Source organism: Pezoporus occidentalis, unplaced genomic scaffold, assembly GCF_034315485.1.
Source record: "Pezoporus occidentalis ecotype Australia unplaced genomic scaffold, CSIRO_AGI_Poc_V1 ctg145, whole genome shotgun sequence".
Classification (NCBI taxonomy): domain Eukaryota; kingdom Metazoa; phylum Chordata; class Aves; order Psittaciformes; family Psittacidae; genus Pezoporus; species Pezoporus occidentalis.
The window spans coordinates 1,773,046-1,797,138 of record NW_026913263.1 but is presented as its reverse complement, the minus strand read 5'-3'; the positions used below and the strand labels follow the sequence as shown (position 1 = coordinate 1,797,138).

Genomic DNA, 24,093 nt, shown 5'->3' with positions numbered 1-24,093 from the left:
TTGGGGTCTTTGGTATTGTAGGATGCTAAAATACAGCCATCTGGCAGTAATTAGACCTGTCAATAATTACTGGGAGCTGAATGAACTGGGAAGATGTAAACAGAGGCTTGTAAATGCCTCCTCTATTTGTCACAGCAAAGTAACATGTAGGTCTATTGGCTGAGACCAGCAGTGCTCCCCTGTCAAGAATGAGCCGGTTAACTCGGCTGGATGCTGAGCTGGCACACAGGGGCTGCTCCCAGGGCTGCCTCTGCAGTGCCCAGGACCTTCAGCCTTCCAACCGGAATCACGGTGATACTATAACCATCAAAAATAGAAGGGCACACAGGGGCTGCTCCCAGGGCTGCCTCTGCAGTGCCCAGGACTTTCAGCCTTCCAACCGGAATCACGGCGATACTATAACCATCAAAAATAGAAGGCTGGTAAGGATGCTCTGCCACACTGAGGAGTCGCTGCTATAGCTTCACAGGAGGACTCCCCAGCACGATGGATCCTCAAGGGAGCGGTTACATGAGCTGTAACACAGCTGTTTGTAGATACCAGAGCTATATAACTGCCTGCACATGGGTGGGAATCAGGGCATGGGAGTCTCTGTACAGCTGCGAGGAGCCTCCTCCTGGGAGGCTGGAGGAGGTGATGATGGGTAGAGAGGCTGTGTATGGATGCACTGCTTCCAGAGGCTGAGGTGCTCTGCTGTTCATCTAAAGCTTAGATGGACAAAGCCTGACAGCTCTGGATATTGAGGGTATGTCTTGAGTCAGAGCCAGACAATGGAAAATAGAAAACCAGAATTCAGACTCTCTTCATGTGTCCTCCCACCATGGAGAGGGAAGTCCCCAGCAGGGACAACTTGAATGTCCAAATTTCGGGCGAAGGAGTAAAAACAAGGGTGCGAATTGTGATTTATTGAAGTCTGAAACACAGCTTTGAGCTGCACTCAAAGCTTAAGTTTGAAAACTGAAGCCCTCTGCACCTTTAGGGGGGTGATTCTGATAGTGGTTAAACAAACCTGCTGGCAAAGCAAATAGCTGCAGATTTTCATATCATTTTGCCAGCTACCCGGTGGTTTATTGGAGCAATCCAGTCCTCACATACAAACAAGTGAGAAGCAGTTCAGGCTTTGCACAGTTCATCATATTCTCTCCCCACGACTTTTATCTCTCAGGCCTGAGATTTGTTAACCTCGTGTTGCTCAACACACACATGAAACCTGCAGTTGCTGCTCTAGCTAAGCTGAGCATTTCAGCAGCTCATCCTCCTCCCAAACCGTGTGAGACTTCCCAAGCCTGAGCAATTTTCAAAGCTCATCTTGGGTGCAGCTAAACACAATGTGTCACATTTTCATTCTGACACCCCCCGATGCCTGGCCCTGATACACTGCCAGATGAAATGGCTTTTCTGAGTCAAGTTTCACCCCGAGTTTTTGCAGGTGGAGACCCAAGTGTATTTTTACACATTGGAAACTAAATAAGTAACAGTCTTAAGGGTGAGTCTGTGGGGTTTTACACAGCGCCACCGTGCCTTGATGTTTAAGGCTTTCACTGTCATTATTCAAAGAAACTTGGGCTGCAAATTCCAGTTAATCCAATACAAATGTAGAGTATATTCATGGACCATCACTCACCCTTATAAGCAAAATACAGGGTGCAGGGACTCCTATAACCTTGGATAAAAAATTGTGTACAAAATGCTGCAGCAAAGAGCATCTGCCAGTGAAGAGGCCTCACTAGCAACATCCATGATCTGATCTGTCTCTTCTACACACCAGCAATCTGAGCTGGGCAACGCAAGCACTGTCTACTTATGAGAAAGAGCAAAGCTCCTTCTGGTGTGTGAGCCCCTTTGATAAAACCTTTTTAATTCAGCCCCCTAGGAAGCGAGTACCTCCAAGACTATTCGCTTATACGGCTTTGTCAGCAACACTCTCAGCGTGGTCATGGGAATTTCAGCAATCGATCAATAAGATAGGAGTTGGACTTGCTTATCTTTGAAAAAGAAGGAACTCAAAACCAAATCATGCTGTATTCAACTAAATAGAGGTATTTGTGTGAGGTCTCATGTAATACCACGAGCAACAACAAATGGGCAGAGAAATACAAGAGGTAAGAATTTTTACAGTTTCTTAGGTAGTTCTAATGTACTGATGCTTTTGTTTGCAAGTTCTTCAACAGGCTGAGGAAAAAAGGAATAAACCATTGACAGCTCAGACATCAGTGTTAGTACTGTTTGGCTGATGGAGTTTGCAAGGATGTATCACGCATGGTCTATACACCTCTGTGTCCATGTGAGGAAAGGCTTTCAGGCTTTCTCAAAGCACAGCCACAAAACAGAGTAAACAATGACCCAACCACTTTTAAAGAGAAAGATGCATACACTGATAATAATCAGATAATACGTGTGATGATGACTCCTATTAGACTTCAAATCAAAGATAATTCCTTTTATCCTTGTGTCATGTTGGCCTTTCTTTAACACCCTTTCTCCCCAGAACACACGGTGTCCATATAAGCTAAATACTTCCCTGCCCCTGTGTCACTTTCCCCTTTCAAAATGCAGCACACTGATCAATAATGGGCCATCCAGCCCTCTATCCACAAAAAGAGCTTTACAGTAACTTTAAAGCTAAAATACAAGTTTGGGAAAAACCTAGAGTGCTCACAAAATTCTGTGAAAAATACTTCCATCTATTTACTGCCACCTCCTGAAGAGATCAGCCAAACCTGAAGATGCGCATTACTGGAGATCCCTCTCAGCCTGGACAGCAGCAACCACGCACCTGGAAAGCTCATCTTCCTGAATGGGAAGTCTCATGTCAAGTTTTGCTTGGCTTCACTGATGAGCTCCATCCCCAGCACTTCATGCAGGTCGCACTACTGATGCTTCTTGTTTTGCTCCCGTTTCAAAGTTCACTGGGATTATTAAACCAAGGAAATAATGAAGAGAAAGTATATGCGAATACTTGCATTCATATATACATTTATATGTTTGTACAAGAGGAGTTTCCTGCCTGAATTGAAAACCTCCTTGTAAACAGACACTGAATATTATAATGGAGAAATGCTTCAAAGGAAGGCTTACAGGGATGGGCTCAGTAGAAATTTATATTCAGTACCTAAAAGATGTTATTTTTCAGGAGGTGATGAAAAACAAATGCAAAATCCTTCAAATAAAACATTTAAACCACTCCTCATTGGAAAACTTCACTAATACCATTGAGCCTAATTATTGTTAAATCCTAGCACTTTAATTTTGATCCTTCCTATCTAACTGATAAGTACAGCCTGCAGATTAATACCCACCACAGATACAAGAGCACCACGTTGGTCTGCAGGTAGCTAACACTCCATATGTGCTTTTTTCTCTCCTTTGCAGCCCTACCTGCTTTGAAAGTGGTTTTTGTTACTGCTCTGTTTTGCAGCAAAGCATTGGCGTACACTTGCTCTCCGAGCACGGCGTGGCCTCGCTGATTATATTAAACCCCTTACAAAGTGTTTGGTTCATTTGGTCTCTCCATTTTTGCTGCCCAACAAAAGAGCCAAAATGAATGAATCAATTTTTAAAACAAATAGGACTCGACAGCAGGGACACAGATTTGTGTGAATGGCAAAAGGTGCCTAATTAAGAGCTCTAGAGATGACAAGGCTTTCATTTCTCTAATGAAAGGAGCTTTGTGAGCTTCCAAGTGGTACCCGGCTCCAGCAGAATGGATCTCTTCTCCAGGGAGAAAAAGACAATTTTTCATGCTTCCACTTAGTTACTGTTACCTATTTCACCTTCTGTGTGAAACTTGGGTTAAAGCTTGAAGGTGGCCATCGGTTTCCAAGCGGAGCAGATACCCAGAAGGGATGTTTTCCATTTCCAGGCAGCACAAAGTGACCATTTCTAAAACCAGACCTGCTCACCATGTTCCCTAACAGCCTGCCTGAACCACCTGGCATTTGCTCTCTACTTAGAGCCCAGTCCTTTCCTGTGTGTTCCAGTCATGATGGCAACACCATGGGTGGATGCAAACCTGATTAGCTAAGCACAGTGATCTCGCAATAGTCTTCCTTAATAAAAATATACAGAACAGAAAAGGTTAATAAGTAGGATTGCATCAACTATTGCACTGCTATTAGGAAACCAGCTAGGAGGTGGCTCTAACCAACAAGCAACAAAGCTCGCTCTGAACACTGCTGCTCATTTGAAGTTCCCCAAGGGGAAAAGGCAGGGTGTTTCCACATTTGATCACTCCTTGTACAATGAATCTGGGCTTGTTTAATCCTTACCCACAGTGCACTACACGCATCTGCTTTAGAAGTCCACTTGAGTATTTTAGGGGGTGCTAAAACAGAAGAAAGAGCCCTTAAAGCAGCACATTTATTTGGGTTTCTTTTGGGTTGGGTTTTTTTGTTTAAATGTAGAAACAGACCTGCATGTAAACTGGTTTGGCCTCCAGCTGCAGTGCTGTGCAGCAGCAGCCACTGTGTTTGTGTGGGGCTTAGGGGCAGGCACCAGGAAGAAGCCAAGCTGCTGAGTTTCCATCACCTTTGCAGTACTTATAAATGCTTTTTGGAAATTCTAATAATACCAGCATCCAAACTGAGCCCGTGGGTTGCAGACAGAATTTAGCTGTACTGTTCCATGAGCAGCATAACCCTGGGGGCAATCTTATTTACAGCCCCTGGATGAGGCTGGAGCGCTTCTTAGCCCAAAAGAGCACTTTGAAGTGCCTTCCTCAAGTTACTCATAGTCTTCTGACTGAGGCTGTTATTTAAGCCTCCCTCACTCCTGATGATACTCTGTCTTCTCAATTCTTTTGCTTTAAAATGATGTTATTCCAAAATAGCAAGGCCCCTTTATGTCCTGTATGCTCCTTGGCATGCACCAGTGCAGTGCATCTGGCATTGTTTTCTCCAGGAACAGCGATGCATGGACCCACAGCAAAACCCTCAGAGTGGCTGCAGCCATGCTAGATCAGATGTGGCTGAGGAAACGAGGAACAGAGTTAAAAATACTTTTATTCCTCCGAAGGGCCATGATTTAATGATAATCTGGGACAGGTTACAGCTATTTAGCACCATCTGCGTGGAATAAATCCTTGTGAAAGGGCATCCCAAAGTGCCTGTTTTCCACCACAGCACCGAGCAGCTGGCCAGCCTCAGGCAGAAGATAAATGGGACAGAGCCCGATGCAGAATATTTACATGGTGTGGACATATTTGTGTGGACACATTAGTCCATGCAGGTTAGCAGCAATGGGCGTTTTGTCCATTGTAGCCAACAGGAAAGGCGGCTCACACCTGACACCACCTCCTACATCTCTATAGGAACTGGGGAATCTGGACTGGTAGGCACAGACATCATTTTTGTACTTTAAGTCTGCCCTTATTCATGACGTAAGAGAAGTATCTCAGTTGTGCCTAACCTTGAGAAGCAAAGAATGCAAGCAAGTGGGAGAAAAAAATCATGTCTCCCATATGTAGTCAGCAGATCTGCTGAGGCTGCAGAACCCAGCACAGAGCTTAATGAGAGGGTACAAATGAAATCTCCATGAGAGTCTGTGCACAAGGGTGGATGCTCTACATGTAAATAGGAGCAAAATGGCAACTTCTCAGACAAAGATGCTTTCATCTCAGAGTTCAGGACATAGAAACCAGAGCATCGCTTGGCACTCACTTACTTATAAAATATTAGAGTAATGAAGTTAAGCAAAGCATCTTGGTTTTCCTGCCAAACCAAAGGGAAAGTCATTTTAACTAAGCTGGCTTAAATGAAACATGAGGAGCTGCTGCCAGCAATCTAATTCAGGACTCTGCATTTTCTTTTAGTTCATAACCTTTTGAGGGCACCCATTCACTCAGGCTAACTTTCCGGTGAGTGGGACTGCTAATTTCACTAGCAGTCTTTAAAGCTCAGTTGGCAAAGTTTATATTTCATCCCATTTTCACCAAGATAAAACCCTCCAGATGGGTGGAAATCTCATAAAATGGAAGAGGACAGGCAGATTTGCTTTCTCAACTATATGTATACACACACCCCCCTCACTGGTAGCAAAAAATAAAGGCCTATGATTCCATTCTGCATATGTAAGTTTGACCTTATAATGACAAATCAACTAGATATTCTCCCCATAATTCATAAGGACTGACATTTGCTGTTTTGAGAGCTCAAATAAGAGCATCCATTTTGCCTGAGGATAAATGTAGCACAGAACTGAATTTGTAAAATAGGGCCTGACAACCGATGTTCAAAACCATCCAAAAAATAGATGGTTTTGAAGTTCTCAGTAAATATGTACACAGAAATTTCTTAGGGAGAAATACACCAACCTGACTCTGCAGTCCGGGAATACGTCTCTTATAGGTATTACCATCGAGTCTTGGTTCTGAAATGAAGTCTGCAAAACAAAAACTATAGCCAGATCATAGAATCACAGAATAGTTAGGGTTGGAAAGGACCTTAAGATCATCCATCTGCCATCTGCCATGGGCAGGGACACCTCACACTAAACCATCTCACCCTAGGCCTCGTCCAACCTGGCCTTGGACACTGCCAGGGATGGAGCATTCACAACCTCCCTGGGCAACCCATTCCAGTGCCTCACCACCCTCACAGGAAAGAATTTCCTCCTTAGATCCAATCTAAAACATTTTCATCTCTGCATGTAAATACTCATACTTGAGTGATTTGGAAATTTCTAAAAGCCTCCGAAGTTAAAAAGTTGGCAATCACATCAAATAATATTGCATGAACTCTTCATGCTGTGCTCAGAGCACCAAAAACTGATTGAATTTTAAATACATCTTGAAACATTTCAAAGAAGATTGGGCGTTCAAAATGACAACTTCAACCAGTTTGATTATACTGGAAAGTATTCCACTTGAGAGCAAGTGAAGCAACGGTCGGTTGGGAAGAATGGAGAGCAGCCTCAACTTGCTCCTCTCAGGTTTCGTTACAGCTGTGAATCTCCACTGGTGCTCTCTGGGCGGCTTGATGAGACCTGCCAGCTTTTCAAAGGTAACGTTGGTTACTGTGGGGTTTCACACAGAACAGACATTTTTGCATGCTTTGCCAAAGAAGCGAGGCACATTTCCCTCCTGATGACTGAACTCACCATTTCTCAGGCTGATTTAAAATGAAATCCCCACGTTCTGTTTTGATTTTTTCAGGAGCATGTCCAAAGGTTGCAAACCAACACCAGGTTTTAAACTACACACATCAGTTGGACCTTTTCTCCTATAATTCTTGTATATCCTACCATCACAGCGACCTCCTCTGAGGAAGTTTATGGAACATCCCATTCTGATTTTGCTGAAGTTACACATACATGAAACCAATGGCATCTAAGGGAGGAAGGAAAGTGGGCTGAATTGGAGTAGGACAGCTAATATGACATATGCAAGTGCCATGTGGAAGCTGGCACCAAAATAATTTGAATCCATTTGGCTATTTTCATATGTGTTTGTGTGGGCTGTTTCACGAGGGAGGGATGGTGCAAGCAGACGTGGCTCAGCTGAATTATAATCCTTGGGAACAAGCAAGTACTTTGCACACAGGTTCACCAAACCAACTGACATAACTCATTCATTCCGATCTACAGGGCTAGAATGGCTCAGCACGCCCAAGTGAGGCTGGGGACCATAAGCCAGGTCTGACCAAGAGTCCAACCCATCAGGAACCGTGGTGACAAAGAAAGGTCCAAAGCGAAGCCAAGAAGTCAAAGTACAGCTTGGAGTGATTGTGAGCAGAGCTGGACACAGCCCAGTGATCCCTGGGGACCAGGCATGTCTGAGGTAGAGCTGGGTCACCAGTCAGGGTCAATCAGCAGGGATCTGTGACTGGGCAGGGCCACAGCTGAGATGGGCTGGGACCAGTCTTCCTATGATGTAGCTCAGGGGTACTGATGCTGATAACATCCTTAATGCCTATCAGAGCCCTCTACTCCTGACAGGGGACTGCCTCGGCTGCAGAGAGCATTGCAACACACAGGCACCTTGTGAGCAAGTCTCCTCCATTGGGTAGCCTCAAAGAAAGCCCATCTTGTCCTCTATCAAGTCAACTGCTCTTCACAGTTATTCAAAAGGCTCAGAAACTTTTAAATCTGGAAAGAAGGAGCTTTAAACAAAGGCAGAGAAATCCGCTAGCTCACAGGTCATATAGGCAGGGACCAGGTGGTGCTCCCCAGGAAATCCAGAAGGGCCAAAAGGAAAAAGAAAAATGAGTGTAAAAAGAAACTATTTGGCTTCTTTAAATACCACCGGGTGCTCAGAAATCATGTAGATGAGGCCCTTAGTGACATGGTTTAGTGGTGGACTTGGCAGTGCTGGGAACAGTTGGACTTGATCTTAAAGGTCTTTTCCAACTGAGCTGATTCTGTGGTTCAGGCTCAGCAGGAGTCTTGCACCAACATTAGCAGAGGAAAGGCATAGAACTTACCTTTATCTTAAGCAGGTTGCTTCTTCCTTGCGTCTTCCCCTATACAAGCATTCAGTGATTTAAGAGCACAAAAAGCGCTCAAAAGGAAGAGTTACTGTTATCCACTCCTGCCTGAAATTGAAGACTATGGCCTTGTCTCCAAGGGCGGTATTTTCTTTGGTTTTCTATCCACACCCATTCAAACAATCAGCTTCCCAAACAGTATTTCACAGAGTCGCAGCCCCGAGTAACGCTGCAATAAAAGGAATGACTTTCAGAGGTTTGGCGGAGTTGCGTTTTCTTCCTGGATGGCTCGCGGAGCAAGAGCGGACGGTGCTCACACATCCACAGGAGCCACTTCCTCAGGGATGTTCCAGCTCTCTGGCTCCTGCAGCTGCCAGCGCCGGCTGAGCCTGCCCGTCTGCTCTTATTCCTGATGGACAACGCTCCCTCTTTGTTTCTTTTCAGAGTGAAAAAAAAGGTGTCAAATCCTAAGTTTGGGAATAGATAGTTTCACAAATTATTCAGGAGCTGTGCATTATGCATAGGGCGCTGTAAGGGTAAAAAAAAGGGTAGCTTATACTAGCCCATTTACCTTGCACATGCATTTAATCCATACACAGCCTTCTATATGGGCCATTGGGAGTCTAGGTTCTTGTGCAAGGCTTTCTGCAGGCTGCAGCAGGGGGATGTGCTGTAACACTCACAGGTTGCTGTAAGTGCAACCTGGTTTGGGTTCTTTCCTTCCCAGGGCTGAGCCAGCGACGTTCTTGACAGCACCACCCCACTGCACCACTTCAGGCCTTTCAGTTTGGCTCCAAGCCCCGAATGCGGCTGCATCCCTGCGTAGCAAACACCTTCCACATAGCTTGCATCAATCAGAGGGAAGCAGCAGAGCTTCCTGCAGCTATTTCTGAGCAATTACTCATCTTTCCAGACCTTCCTTTAGGCTAGGTGCGGACTGTGGCAGTTGGAGCACATTACACAGCCTTGCATGCAGATGTAGCAATTAGGCATCCACAGGGCCTGAGCGTCAAGAGCCACCAGCCACACGGCTCAGGAGGGCTGCAACATGAAATTGTTTTCCATCTGTACGTTATGCTGAGCCTTATTTCAGCATTCAGATGGAGAAACTTTTCTTAAAATGGACCATAAAAATGGTTTTTCTTTTGCTGGTCCTTTCCAAGTGTCCTTTACCAGGCACAGGCACACACACAGAGCGTTGCAGGTCACCAAGAGCAGCAGTTGGAATTTCCCCTTGAATCATAGAATCACAGAATAGTCAGGGTTGGAAAGGACCTTAAGATCATCCAGTTCCAACCCCCCTGCCATGGGCAGGGACACCTCACACTAAACCATCTCACCCAAGGCCTCTTCCAACCTGGTCTTGAACACTGCCAGGGATGGAGCATTCACAACCTCCCTGGGCAACCCATTCCAGTGCCTCACCACCCTCACAGGAAAGAATTTCCTCCTTATATCCAATCTAAACTTCCCCTGTTTCAGTTTGAACCCGTTACCCCTTGTCCTGTCACTACAGTCCCTAATGAAGAGTCCCTCCCCAGCATCCCTATTGAAAGCACAAAAGCAGTGACTGAGGAAGTAGCTAATCACGACAGCAAACAGAACACAGTTAGGTGAAACAAGTCTCTAAAGCAGTATTTCATGGAGCATAGTGCCCATTTACTCCCTGCACTTCTGCCCTGCTGGGTCAGGACATAAACCTTCCTTCAGCTCTCCCTAAAACATGGAAACTTTCTTGAAACCCAAAGCCCCAAGTCAAAGGCTTTTTCCTTTTCCCAGGAACTGTAATTTCTTGTGAAAAGCAGAAAGCTCCCACTAAAGTTTGGATTTCCATAAGAACTCCCTTTCTCAGTGGGAAGAGCAGGTTCAAGCTGAATTTAAGCCACACTTTTCCCTTGGCAGTGATTTGATATGCTATAAACCCACATTACTCGGGCTATTTTTCTGTCAACAGGAAAGATGAAAAAATGTTCTTCCTGGACATAGCCATCTATTTCTGGGTAGAATTACCACTAGCACAGACCCTTCTGGAGTGCTCATCTGTTTAAAGGATGTGCAGGGCTGCCCAATACTAACACACCCTAATCTGTTCAGCACAGTCCAATTTCTGAAATCTGAGAAAGCAATCAATTTTATGGTAAAATATAGGAGTGTAAAAATCTGAGATTATGACATTTCATGCCTGCTCACGCTCCATTACTGGGAGACTGGAACAGGGAAAGCAAAAATCTTTCTTTGCTGATCACCAGTCCTACAATAAGGTGCGACATCTACCTACACAAATCCAGCAGCGCCAGTTTCCAAATGCACCCTAAGAACAAAGTAAATAATGTATTTTTCTGTTTTCCGTGCTAACTTTGCCTTCCAGGAACATGCAAAAGAATAAAGTGAGCAGAAAGCACCCAAATGTAAAACCCTGGTTACACAGGCTTGGCAGTCCAAAGAGGATCTAAAGGAATAATTTAATGTGCTGATCTAGTTATGAACCTTTGAACGCTGACAATGACTAGCAAACCTCATTGAAAACTGGTTGTTCTTTGAGAATAAAACCAACCCAAGGCACAGGGCAATCTAGTAACTGCGAGCTCTGGAACTCCTTCCTCTGCCAGTGTGAATGCCAGCAGCTTTATTCAGCTCTGGGAATGGCTTCAGGAAACAGGCACATGGCTCCACTTTGTCTCTACAGCAGCATCTATAAGCACTAGAAGTGTTTTGTTTGTAGGGTGGGAGCACATTTCTGTATCAATAAAGCAATCCTCAGCTACAAAGTTGGTGACTTGAAACTGCAAAGGGTGGGGAGAAAGGAAGGGGAGGGTTGTCCCACGGAGCAGCACTGTGTGAGGCTCAAAGAGCCAGGGGCTACCTGAGGATAAACACATTCACTGATTAGAATTCACAGTCCTTAGTAGCAAGAGGTAGTAAAAATTATTCACCCCCTATTAACAGTGTATTTATACGTACACATACACACACACCTCTTAAACCCATTGCTTTTGGCTTCACAACACAAACACACATGCTGGTAATTTAATGAAGCATCAGTCTCAGGAGACTGTTGGGCTGTTAGTGCCCAGGACCAGCAGAGCTGCCACCCAGTACTGGGTGGTGTCATCCCATTGTTCCTCTCACGCATTATACAGACAGGAAACCCTCTGGAAAACTGCCTTTCATTCAGCTTTACGTTTGCTCAGCTCCTTCTGCAGCAGGATATTGCCCCCAGCCCAACCTCCTGCATGGGCTGGGCACACAAATACGAGCTAGCACAGAGCTGTTAGCAGTGCTCACCAGAATCCCTGTTTCTATTGTGGGAAGAATTACGGACTACCTTTTGTACAGCAGTTAATCTTAGCATGCAATTCTGAATAACCTGATTTTTTTATTTAATAAACTAGCATTCCTCCTGCCACTGATTCCCTCATCTCCAATATAATGTAAATAACACTTTATACATTTCATTTTTATGGTCTCTCTGACTGTATCTTACACTTTTCCTTCAACAACAAAAATCGCTCATAAATAACAATACGTTTTCCCAGTAAAAGGAGGACATTTAGATTCTTTTTTCCTCCACCTTTTCAAATACCTTTACATTGCCTAGCAATTACCCGTTCAACTGGACTCCTGCTGGAACAGTGTTATTATTTTATTTCCTTGCACCTCTAAGGCTTGGAGGGAAAGAAACCCAGTGCAATGTATGGAACACCTGTGAAACCAGTTCTGCCAGTAAGGACGAGAGACCTGTGCACAGAAATCACACCAACACAGCCTTATTGCCAGGCAATGCTGCATGCACAGAGCAGCACAACTTTCAGAAATGAGTTTCCTGGCACTTCCCATAGAGAAACTATCTCCTGTCCATGGGCCATTGTTGCGAACAGTTATGGATTTCAGGCCATTCCGAGCAGATCAGGCCTGGAATAACTCTCTATCCCCAGTGTTCATGCACGCCATTTATCAGTACAGTGACTGAAAGCGTTCCCAGACACAGATGTCACACAGAGGAAACCCCAAGGAAATGTAGGGTGTCAGCTTCAGCTCATTGACTTCTAGGTTAGAAAGCATAAAATTAACACAAAACTAAAAAGCACTGTGCTGTTTGTCCCCACCCCAGTGATCTTCTTTAAAATACCCGAACAGGCATTCTTCAGTTTTAAGTAATCACAGATTTTCCTGCTGATGTACATAATGTTTTAAGGAAGTCTTGTATCAGAGCATGATAATAAATAAATTGTGCTGAAAGTTCCTCTGATCACTGCATGGAAACACTTGCATGGACAAAAAGACAGACTTAAAGCCAAAGCTTCACTGCTGTAGGCAGGACTGAACAAGACTGTAAGGGCACACAGCTAACACGTACCAAAATTACACGGAAGACACCATGATGCCCAGCCTCCCAGGCAAGGCGGATGAGTGGCATTGACCTGGCAGTGGGACACTTAGTGACCTTAAAAAGCACTGCTGAGTCCTCGTGAGCCTCAAGGGGAGCCGGGTCCTATCCAACAGCTGGAGCCTCAACAGCATGTGCCAAAGCCTCAATAATAAAGAGTTTTCTTCCATCTCTTGCTGCAGCACCTCTCCGGCATAACAGAGCTGGGGGGGGGGGGGGGAAGAATAAAAAGAGAAAGAAAAACAATGCTATTAATGTAGCTATAGAGACATTTATAAACCCAGCACGGGAACGGAAGCTTCTTTTGAAGCCTCCTGCAGTACTGCCAAGAGGGGGGAATCGGAAAGGCCTGATCCTATTTGCTCTTCCACAGAGCAGCCCCTTTCTCCCGCGGGCTGAGTGTCTTCCAAGGAAACCAAACATTTCCCCCCAGCAGTAACGAAGCTGCTGCCTAATGGGAAGGGAGCCAGAGGAAACGGCTTTTCAAGCACGCGATGGGCAGCCTGCGCTCCCGCACGGAGCCCGCAGCCCGCGCTCTTTGTAGCGCAGGAGCGGAGCCCGGGGTGCCGCCGAGCCGTGGAGAGCGCTGCGGCTTGGGGTGCAGCCGAGGCAGGAGGCTGAGCTCGGAGCCGGGGGAGCGTGTGCGGGCTCAGCGGGGAGCCTCCGCCCCAGCCCCGGCCTTTATTCGCTGCCCTGGAGAATTTTCTGCCTAATTAACAGAGTGGGTGGGGGGTTCCTTTGTCTTCCAGACCACCGGGTCGCAGACCAAAAGAGCTTCGTTTGCTTCTCCCCCTGACTTGATTCTGCGATCACTGCAACCGTCAGGAAAGCACTGGGCACGTTCTAGTCACCTCCAAGCTTTATTTATTCACCTGCAATTCCAGATTATGCATGTAAAGAAACCCACACCGGCTCTTAATGCCCTGCAACCTGCTACGGAGGGCTCTGCAGTTTGCGCCGCAGGAGGGATTCAGCCCTGTGTCACCAAACAGGCACCCGCGCAGCAGGTCTGCAAGCCAGCAGTGGTGTGGGGAGTGCTGCGTGCTGGCATTTCCTCCTGGGGAAAGGCACAGTTAGGAGGAGGAGGAAGAAAAGCAGTGTGGGGCACTGACACAGGTCAGAGGAAAGACACACCGAGGGCAGCAGCTTCTTGTAAAAGGGGCTGCAGCTGCTTTTATCTGATGGACCAAAGGGAAGACACAATGGAAGGTCACTATGGAAAGACAAGATGGAAGGTCACCACTTGGCTGGGAAAACCGGGCGATGCTTTAGGTGCAGGAAGCTGCCATGTGCAGGAGGACGGCTCAATCTCCGCAGCTCTTTCAGGAGCGTCTCTGCGCAGAGAAGCACAACCAGCTGTCCGCCCATCCTGCTTCTAGCTGTGTTTGTGTTACTGCTGCTCCTTCACGGACCACACGCACCCGTAAATATTGAACAAGGCAAAAGGACCGAGGGGTTTAAACTGCTCCAACAGCAGCTGTGCTGGATAAAAAGGCATGGAAGATGTTCTCACTCAGATCAGCGTAAATCAGAAGTACCCCCACCGACAAAGCGGCAGCGAAGTCTGCCTGGGTGAAGAAGGCTGGAATGGAGCTGACAACAATTAGGACTCTTTTACTGTCTTTCTCCTCCACTCCAGTTGTTTACCTCTGCCTCCCCCTGCTTGCTCGCTGCTTTTGACATGTCAACTAGAATGTACATGCTCACAGTCTCATGAATCCTTTCTTCCAGAGCCTTCTTGAAATGTTCAGATTTCAGACAGTCATGGGGTTTTGCCTTTAGATTTCAAGCTCCTCAGGGCAGAGACAATGTCAAATCAGCATGAAGCATTGTGCATACTAATGAGGCTATACAAACAGTAACTGTACATATAGTTAACACAACTTTCCCAATGCACATCCTTTAAGCATTTTGTAACCCCAAACCGCCAAGAATCAAGGGCAGAAAGAGCAGGGATATCCTGCTACTTCCGTTAGATTTTACAGCTAACAAAGTAATTCTTCTGGTGTGCCAAAGCATATTCAACTCAAGCAGGGCCATACACTGTGCTCTGTAATCAAGAGATCTTTCTTCCCTTCTGCCATGCTTCTTAAATCACTGCCTTCAGTCACTCACAATGTGCCGTGCCCTGGAAAGAATTAATAAGACTCCATAAGAAGGCTGTATTATTACAGCTCCTGGCAGTGGCCCTCCTATACCAATCAGCTCAGTACAGGATTTTTGGCAGGTATTTATGCTTAATTTTATATATACATGGCTATTTTATTGAGAACCCACATATAGTTGCTTGATATTTCCCTTAAGCATGAAGAACTTTGAACAGACACCTCCTCTCGTAGTGGGTGCTGTGCTTCTGGACTCAGCGCAGACACAGGGGACTGCAGCAGCCAGCACCCAGAGAATACAGCCTCCTGTTCCACAGGATGGAGAGAAGGAGGTCATCAGTGGGGCTGCACGAAGTACATCCCAAAATGACATCATGACTTTACATAGACATTTATGAGGACTACTTCATTGAAGACTTCAGAATGGACAGCTAAGGGCCACGTTGTTCACACACCTTCCTGCCTCCCAGATGGCAGACACTGAGCAAGATCTTGTGCTGCTGAGGTGGCCTTTTCTGCTCCCCCGAGTTCATCCTCCCAATTTCAAATGTTAGTGCTTTAATGTCAGAATCCAACACAAGTCAGCAGTTCAAAGGTGAAAAGCATTTTACAATAGCATGAAAATCATAACAGTGTTCAGGAGGCTCAAAATGACTCATTTCCCAAGGGGAAATTACTGGTACTCTCTCTCCAGCAGCTCTGCTGGTGTCAGTGTCATTAAAAAGAGGGAGTGGGAAGACAGATAAACAAAGTCTTTAAAAGCAAATATGTTCTAACTAGTGGTTATCACTGCACTTAATAATTAGGGTACTAATTAAGAGGGTAGGTAACACACTAGCTATTAGCTGCTAGTAATTAGTGTTTTTTTCTCTAGAGAATAACAAGCTAAAAAGAAAATATAAAGACCTGAATCCATTTTGCCATTCACCCTGGTCACATCATGAAAACCTATTACACAAATTAATATTTATCATTAGCACCACAAAGCCATACTTTCATATTTTGCAGCATCGTGTCGCTCAGCATTTCAACGTGTGGATTTTTTACATGCACAGACTAGACCTTGATGATGTCTAATGGGATTACTGCACAAATCAACTCCTTAATCCAGCCAGCCTTAACACTGGCACAACAAGGTAGCTAAGAGATGCATTCGCACACAGATGATCCAGAGCAGGCAGGATAATGCTGCCTTAGCAGGGAGAAAGCACAGAGAAAGGCTTTCTGAGAGCAGGGTAAACATTTCTCAGAGCAGTGTTCTCGTAGGTGGGAGACCTGGATTTAAATGCCTGCAGCTAAATCAGACAGGGAGTGAGGCTGGATTGTCTTGTATAGTTGCCAGGTTGTGCTTGAGGATAATTTACCCCATGATTTACAGTCATTTTCTCTGTGACACAGGGTTTCCCCTTAAACCATGGCCCTGCAAATGTTGTAAGGGGAGAGCAATGCCCAGGTCCAGCTGTGTGACAAAGGAGGGGGGTGATTTCCTTATAGGACCCAGCACAGGCTGACCTGCCCCTGCCTTGTGGTCTTCTGTGCAGTTATAGCCTCAGTGGTGATCAGACAGCAAAAACTGATCAAAAGTGATGCTCCATGGATATCCTTTCAAGCTGCCACAGGCGGGCCCATAAGCAGGGGGCATCCAGTGGGGGTAGCTATGCAGCCTTTTGGTTGTTAGCAGGAAGGAGCAAACCTCCCCATCACCCTCCACTTACTGTGCCTCTGCTCACTTTGCAGAGCAGTGCTGGAGTGCAAGAGCTGTGCCCCTCGGTGTTAAGCTAAACCTGAAAAAGCATGTGAGTTGTGCACTTCAGATGCTGGCCACTGGGACCATACCAGAGCTTGTGGGAAGCTGCCCCATAGCAACATGAATGGTGTGGATGTGGGTTCCCAGCATCTGAGGTCTTACCTCCACATCCATGGCACCACAGCGCTTACTGATGGAGATACAGCCAGGGATATAACTGCTCAAAAAGAACCACAACTCGGGAAAGCAATTAGCCATATGGTTGCTTTTGACTACTTATGCAGAATAGAAGATGCCTGAATTATGTGAATTGGGTTAAAAGTAACTAAACAATAAAGAATTTGAAAATCCATGCATTTCTGATTTTATGGAGAAAAACGATCAGATGACTATTTGCTTGTACATGTTGCTTTCTTTTGCTGATTTCAGAGGGTTTATTAAGATGATAAAAATACTTAATGCTGAGCTACATTCTGTGTGCTCACTTTGAAAATAAATCTTTGTGTGGGTGTAATTTAGGCTGTGGGTAGACTAATACTCTGGGATTTGCCCATGGATAAGAATATCCATGCAGCTATATTAGTTACAACAAATCAATAATTTCAATGTAATAGCTTGCTAAAGCACCTCTTTTTTTTTTACTAAAAGATATGTCAAGTTGCTATGTCACTGGACACAACGTGGAGGTGTTAGGACTGAAACAGAGTCTTGTCTGGGGGGGGGGGTAGAAGACAACAGCCACTCTAGCTACCTAGGTCACAGAAATGTGATGCAAGACAACGAAGAAAAGTTACATCTTACATTGCTTTTAGACCTACCTCCTACATGCACCTTCTCACACACTGGTAGAAGGCATAGGAACGGTTCTTTCCTTGACTTCTCAAAGAAAGAACCCCAAACCCGAGCCCTGAAACAATGAAATCAAGAGTTATTATCTGCTAACATTGCATCCCTATGCTCTCATACGTTGCCGTACTGTTTTACGAGCAGACACGCATACGTGCACACACACTGGGAGAACAGGGTTAGTTAACAACCCCACAGAACTAAGAGCAAACATGAGCTTCTTAGGTTATTTTTTTTTATATATAATTTGTATTACTTAAAATGCATCAGTTGCTAAATTTGGAATTGTTGGTGAGTAAACAGTAGGTAGCGTTATAGAGAGCCACTCTTCATAAAATCCTAATTATCCCTTTCCTATTTGTTGTGACATGCCCTCGCACTCATTATGGGCTTGGACGGATGCCCGGCCTTCGAAAATGCAAAGTAAGCACAAGAGGTTTGTGTAAGCTCCAGCTGGTTTCTGTGCATGGCTGGGACATTTTGTGAAGCTGCTGCAAGTGGAGGCAGCCCAGACTGTCTCACCTGCTTCTTCTCATGCCTTGCTCACCCCAGAGCAATCAGCATCGCTCACCAGTGGGTTTGGAAGCATCCAAGTCACGATGTTTCTTTCAAATCAGCAAGGGTTTTTTGTGTTCCAATTTCTTTGTGTCTGAGTGTGCAGGGTAAAAGACCTCCAACTGTTGTACAGACAGCCACTCCTCAACCCTGAGAGCTGAGGAAGCCCAACTCACAGCACATGGTGGGTGCAACTCCCTGACCGTCCATCCCCACAGCTCAGTGAGCAGTGTGAGCAGCAGTAAGGCTCTATGGGGCCTTATTAACCACTAGAGCAGCTCTAACATACTGTATTGTGTATTTAACCTCAAGGCTATTACCATTATCCAGCTAAGCCAAATGAATGTAGTAGAAAAACATTTACAGTTGCTGGAGGATTAATGTTCTGAATGATGCATGGATTTTAGAGAAAATGCCTTTGATTTATATCATTCTATACTAGGAAATATAATTTCAATTAGTAATTGCTAATTTTGATTTAGTACATTGCATTCTGGATATAGCGGGATTGTCATGATTATATCACCTAACTTATTATGATATATATTTACTGTAATGGGAATATATATTAATCAATAGATAGACTGATTAACTATGGGCTATTAACTACACTGCAACACTGGCATAACACAATCAAGCCAGCAACAGACACAGAGTATTGTCGGATGTTGTGAATGATGTATCTAATTCTAATTTTACCCTGGAATAAATACAAAAACTAAGCAATGATTATCAGGTCCAGAAATGAATATGTCTAACAGGCAGCACGTCAGATGTCGTAGCTAAGCTAGTTGCCCAGGGAGTCCAATTCTTCTCCAAGTGGATGATTTATATATTTTAATATGAAACGTATCACTCTCCAAACAGTCTCTTTCAGAATGTGATATATACATTCTACCTGCCAAGGACCCAGGGAGGTTGTGAATGCTCCATCCCTGGCAGTGTTCAAGACCAGGTTGGACGAGGCCTTGGGTGAGACGGTTTAGTGTGAGGTGTCCCTGCCCATGGCAGGGGGCTTGGAACTGAATGATCTTAAGGTCCTTTCCAACCCTAACTGTTCTATGATTCTATGACATTTTGATACTGTAATACATTGTCTTATTTCTTTCAGAAGAATCCATTTCTAATTCTTTACGTGCTTCTGGTGTCAGAACGATACCAGTAGTACTTTTCGTGTGATGGCTACACCAAACCTTTGCTTATAAGCAGCTGAGGTGCCCTGGAGAAATTAGGACCTGGTAATACTTCCTTTCCTGCTCTGCTCTTAGGCATGCCCCATGCTGCTGCCTGGTGATACAGGGAGCTGCTAAAGAAATAGAGAGCTTTACCCAGAAAGACATTCTTTCCCCCCAGTCTTCAAAGAAAGGTGTGCAAGCCCTAAGACTGAAGCCAGAGGGACAGGACCTCTAATCCCTCACAAGCCCTCGGGAAGGCTGCTTGTGAGGTTGTTCCACTGTTATGCTTACAAAAACATGCATGGAGCTAATGCAGTAATAAAGCCTCTGTTTGGCTCTTGGGTTTGAGAGAATACCTGCAAAGCTTCCTGCAGGGCTCTGGCTGCCTTTCCAAAGTTCAGCTTCAGTGGCACTCTACTGCCTTGATGCACGGTGCTCCTACGCTGAGTAAATGAAAACAGAGCACTGGGACAGGCCTCACAGATCAGCTAAGAAGCCCCTAAGGTGCGCAGGCAAGACAAGCACCTCTGGATGCTCCCTCCTTCCAGCCTGTGAACTGTTTTACACATCTAAGTCAAAAGATCAGGACATTCCCATCTGTCACATGGACAGAAACCAGTGCCTGGCTGTAATAGGCATAAGAAAAGGGATGCCACTCCAAGCTATGGCCCGGATCAATGACGCTATATCTTATTAACATCCCATCAGCATCCCCAGAGCAGCAGACCAGCAGCCCCCATGCTCTTTTCCATGGTGGGTACTGTGGCCTGGGATGGGAGGGGAGAGCAGACATTTGGCTGATTGTTGGATGACAGGCAACATGCCGAGCGCCTACTGAACCAAAAGGAGAAAGGGAATTGTCACCTGTAGGCATCAGTGATTACAAATCATGCCAATGGCAGAAGGACTCTTTCAGCTGGGACCAAAAAAAGTACTTCCAGCTCAGCAAAAGTAACTGGAAACTGGATAAAATGTGGAAGAGGGCAAACGACTTTTTGATTACCAAAAGCAAACTCCTCAACTCTTCTTTCCCAAAAGCAGATCTAGAGAACACAAATTCATCTACAGGATTTCCAGGGCCGAGTGCACCTGAAAGGCCACTTCTTGCAGTGTAAGCAACAGTCCTACTTAGCATATGAAGATCATATGCAGCAGAGGAAAATATAGGCTAGTTCCAACAACAAAAAAAAAACAACCAAAACCAGCTCCGGAGTGTATATGCAGGTTTCTAAGTAACCAGACCAATTTTTCTGATGCGTTGAGGGCTGACTAGTTCCCACAGAAATCAATAGGAGATGCTGATTGCTTGGTACTTCTGAAAATCAGGCCAACTCTTCAGGAGCATAAGTAGGGGCCTGAAATGCCTGATTATGGCCCATTTGAAGTCTGAGCCTCGGTACACAGCGATGCGCCTGCTGTTCAGAAACATGCCTCACAACATGCACATCCTCTGCGAGGGTGAAAGAACAGCCCTCCCTGCGACAACCAGGCTGGGGACAGAAAGCTCTATTTCCACCATCACCACACACTCCACCCCCCCCTTTTATAAGACTGAATACACCAGCTTCAGTTCTGAAAGAGGAAAAATCTTTTTATAGATGCTGCAGTACATAATCAAACACTCCATGTGATATAATGCAGAGATAAAGTAATGCAGTACATAATCAAACGCTCTATGTGACACAATGCAGAGATAAAGTCATGGAAAGTTAAACTTGCAGGAAAATAAAAGCCGTGATGTGCACGTAACTGTGACCTGTCCTAACGTACTCATAGGCAGAAAGTAAAGCCATGAGGTAAGGAAAGGGTGAGGCAAAGAAAGTTACGTGCAAGCCTTTCAGAATACATTTCCTAATCGAAAAACCCTCCAAGTATTCGCTGTGAAGCTTTATCTTCCTAGTGCTGGCTACTGGCATGCTTCTCTGAGCACCATGGCTGGGTTGGGGCAGGTCATGTACTCAGCCCTTGTTTCCTTTATTGCCATTCGGTACCTAACGGTTGAGTTGGAAAACGCATCGCGTCCTTCCATGAGCACCGTGCCACCTGATGCATGCTCTGGCATCTGTAAGTAGTGATTTACTGCTGAATCACACGACAAAACTGACTATAGCCTTTATAAATTCATAAATCCTGAGTAGGACAGCTTTCCTATTATGGCTGCAGTATTGTTTCAGTGTGTTGCTGAAGGAGAGACAATAAATCGTGAGGCTTGGAAATCCTTTGTATTTATATACGAGGCTTTTGGTCTCCATTTCCTAGTCACAAATAAACTGGGATCTTTTGAGTTCGCCACAGGGATATTTATAGATTGCAAATGGTGACACATTAAATCAATTGGCCTCTGTATTTTCTCTGGGATCTTTTATTGTTTCCTGCAAGTCAATGTGAACATTTTCCCCATCTTACAGATTCTTCTCCATGTGGAGGGAGTCTGGATGAGCTTAGGCTTTCTTCACACTCTTCCTTTATACTTATGAGGCTGTGATTTATTCATGTGTTATCAGCCATGCCCTTCTTGCAGCAGACAGAAGCAGCATGAGCAACTTTTTATTATATGGCTTTTATGTTTGTCACTTTTCTCTCTTCTACCTACGAATGCTCCCCCTTGAAGTTATTTATATAACCATCCCAGAAATCCCTATTATAGCACAGTAATGATTAGTCAAAGAAGTTTTGGAGAAGTTTTGGCAGTGCCATTGTATCCAGGATGTGGTCTTGGCCCAGGCCCAAAGGTGTTAGACACAGTCTCATCACAAAATGGGGCTGTTCCCAAGTCCAGTTGCCATGCAATATAAACCATTACACAGGGACTGAGAGTATATCACCACCTGGAGATTGCCAGATGGTGATATACTCTCCTCTGGTCGCCCAAAATTCAGCACCGATAGTTTTGGATGAACACCCTAGGGAACATCTCCCACTGTAAAATCACTCAAAAAGTTAAGAATAAAAGTAAGGCCATGAAACTTACCTGAGCTGTGTGCCAGCTGAGTGAAGGATACTCCTTTCTTTCTGAAACGGATCAACAGCAGTGCTGGTGAAAGGAGTCGCCCTGTATTTAAAATCAAAGAAGACAAAAGCCAACAGAGAGTGCATCGTAGCTAACCTGATGGAAACAACAGCAAAATAAATTAATATCTTTTGTCATCTAATGCCGATTGTGTCTTTAAGTAGTGGACATTCAAAAGACAGGATCTGTCTGTACATTGTGTATACTTTGGGATACTGCTGCTTTTGATTCACATGCTCAAAATGGCAATGAGGACCCAGGATTTGTATTTTGTTCCGTTAAAGCGAATGCATTTATGCTAAAAGCCTCAAAACAAATTCTGCTTACCTCTGAAACAGCGCAATGTTTATATTACTAAGAGAAGTGGGCTGCTGAGTAGTGCAGCTCATCCTTCTGCTTTATTAACTACTCCTCTGAAGGACTCAGTGAACCTTTACCAACAGTTCCATAACTCTCTGCAGTCGTATTTCTGCATGAGAATTTTGGTGTCCAGATCTTGCCCTTTCTGCACGTAGGCTGGAGCAGGATGTCCAACGCACATCCAGAGCCCCAACACAGACACATCTGTTAAAAAGGAAGGCAAGAACTGTTAACATTTCCTCTGCATCTGTCCAAACCAGAGCTTCAAAAAGGTGGTTGCAGCAAACAGAGGACGGGAGGCAGGCCTGGGAGCCAGAACACATGGAGGAGGAAGGACGGAGCCTCATACCAGGCACACATGCCTCCAAACCCAGCAGGCGGGTACTGAATTTGTTCTTGCAGCAGCCTGGACGCATTTTAATTTGCCCTGGTTTGCTTCTTGGTTTCTTTGTGTAAAACGCACCAGCTGAAGTGAAATCTTCCCATGTAAAGGTCTATGCCCTGCGTTCAGCTGGGATAGTGAATTTTTTTCCCCAGCAGCTGGCTCAGTGCTGTTTTGGCTTCAGTCTGAGAACAATGCTGATAACACACTGATGTTTTAGTTGTTGCTAAGTAGCACTTGCCCTGAGCAAGGACTTCTCAGTCCCTCATGCTCTGCCAGTGAGGAGGGGCACAAGAAGCCGGGGGGAGCAGAGACACGACACTAAACTAGTCGAAGGGGTGCTCCGTACCACAGCACATCATGGCCAGTATAGAAACTGGGGGGAGCTGGCTGGGAGGGGCCAATCACTGCTTGGGGACAAGCTGGGGATCAGTCAGCGGGTGCTGTGCAGGAGGCAAGGGTCTCAGCACCTCTGCTTCCCCTTTATGCTTCACCTCTCTATCTGCCAGGGGATGTCCAGCTGCAGCAGAGCCACGCAGTAAATGCTAGGCCCAAGAGGGGCAGGAGAAGTGCGTGCAGTCTCAATTTTGGACTGCCTTTTTAGCCATGTCCTTTCTAGAGACAATGCAGGCACCTTCAGGTCATCTTCCAATTGCAGACCTGAAAACCTGGACCTTCACAGTCAAGTGCAATTAGCTACTCTGTAAAGCTCCAAAACGCAGCAATTAGACTGAACTCGCTTTTAAAGTCCCTGCTAGCAACTGATCTCTGCAGGAAAACCATTTCACTCTAATTTTCAGTTATCTGCGGAGTACAGCAATAGGAGGTGAAAGGCACAGGTACCCTGTACCAAAAGTACATTGCACATGCGCCGCTGTGTTCAGCTCACGCAGCAAGCCCATGTTTAGATGAGGATGTTTTGATAAAAGGGCAAAATGAGCTGCTGTAGGTAGAGAAACAAAGTGCTGAAAAGCCAGGGAGATGATGAGAGCAGGCTCTGCCGCGCTGTAGTGCTGAGCTGGAAGTACGATGGCTTTGCTCACCAGACCAAGGGGAAGGGAGCTTTCCTACACTGCCTCGAAGCAGTGATCTGAGCACTTTTCATA

At 45.3% G+C, this 24,093-nt stretch overlaps 1 long non-coding RNA gene across 1 annotated transcript; it reads right to left on the bottom strand.

Annotated features, from left to right (window-relative positions):
- Window positions 1–1,846: 1,846 nt before the first annotated feature.
- On the bottom strand, window positions 1,847–22,285 carry LOC134159333 (uncharacterized). Its single transcript, XR_009963118.1, has 5 exons — window positions 22,207–22,285; window positions 17,478–17,566; window positions 12,842–13,010; window positions 6,311–6,378; window positions 1,847–2,909 (listed from the first exon to the last, which is right to left on the bottom strand). It is a non-coding gene; the product is annotated as an uncharacterized LOC134159333 (long non-coding RNA).
- Between the last annotated feature and the right edge of the window lie 1,808 nt (window positions 22,286–24,093).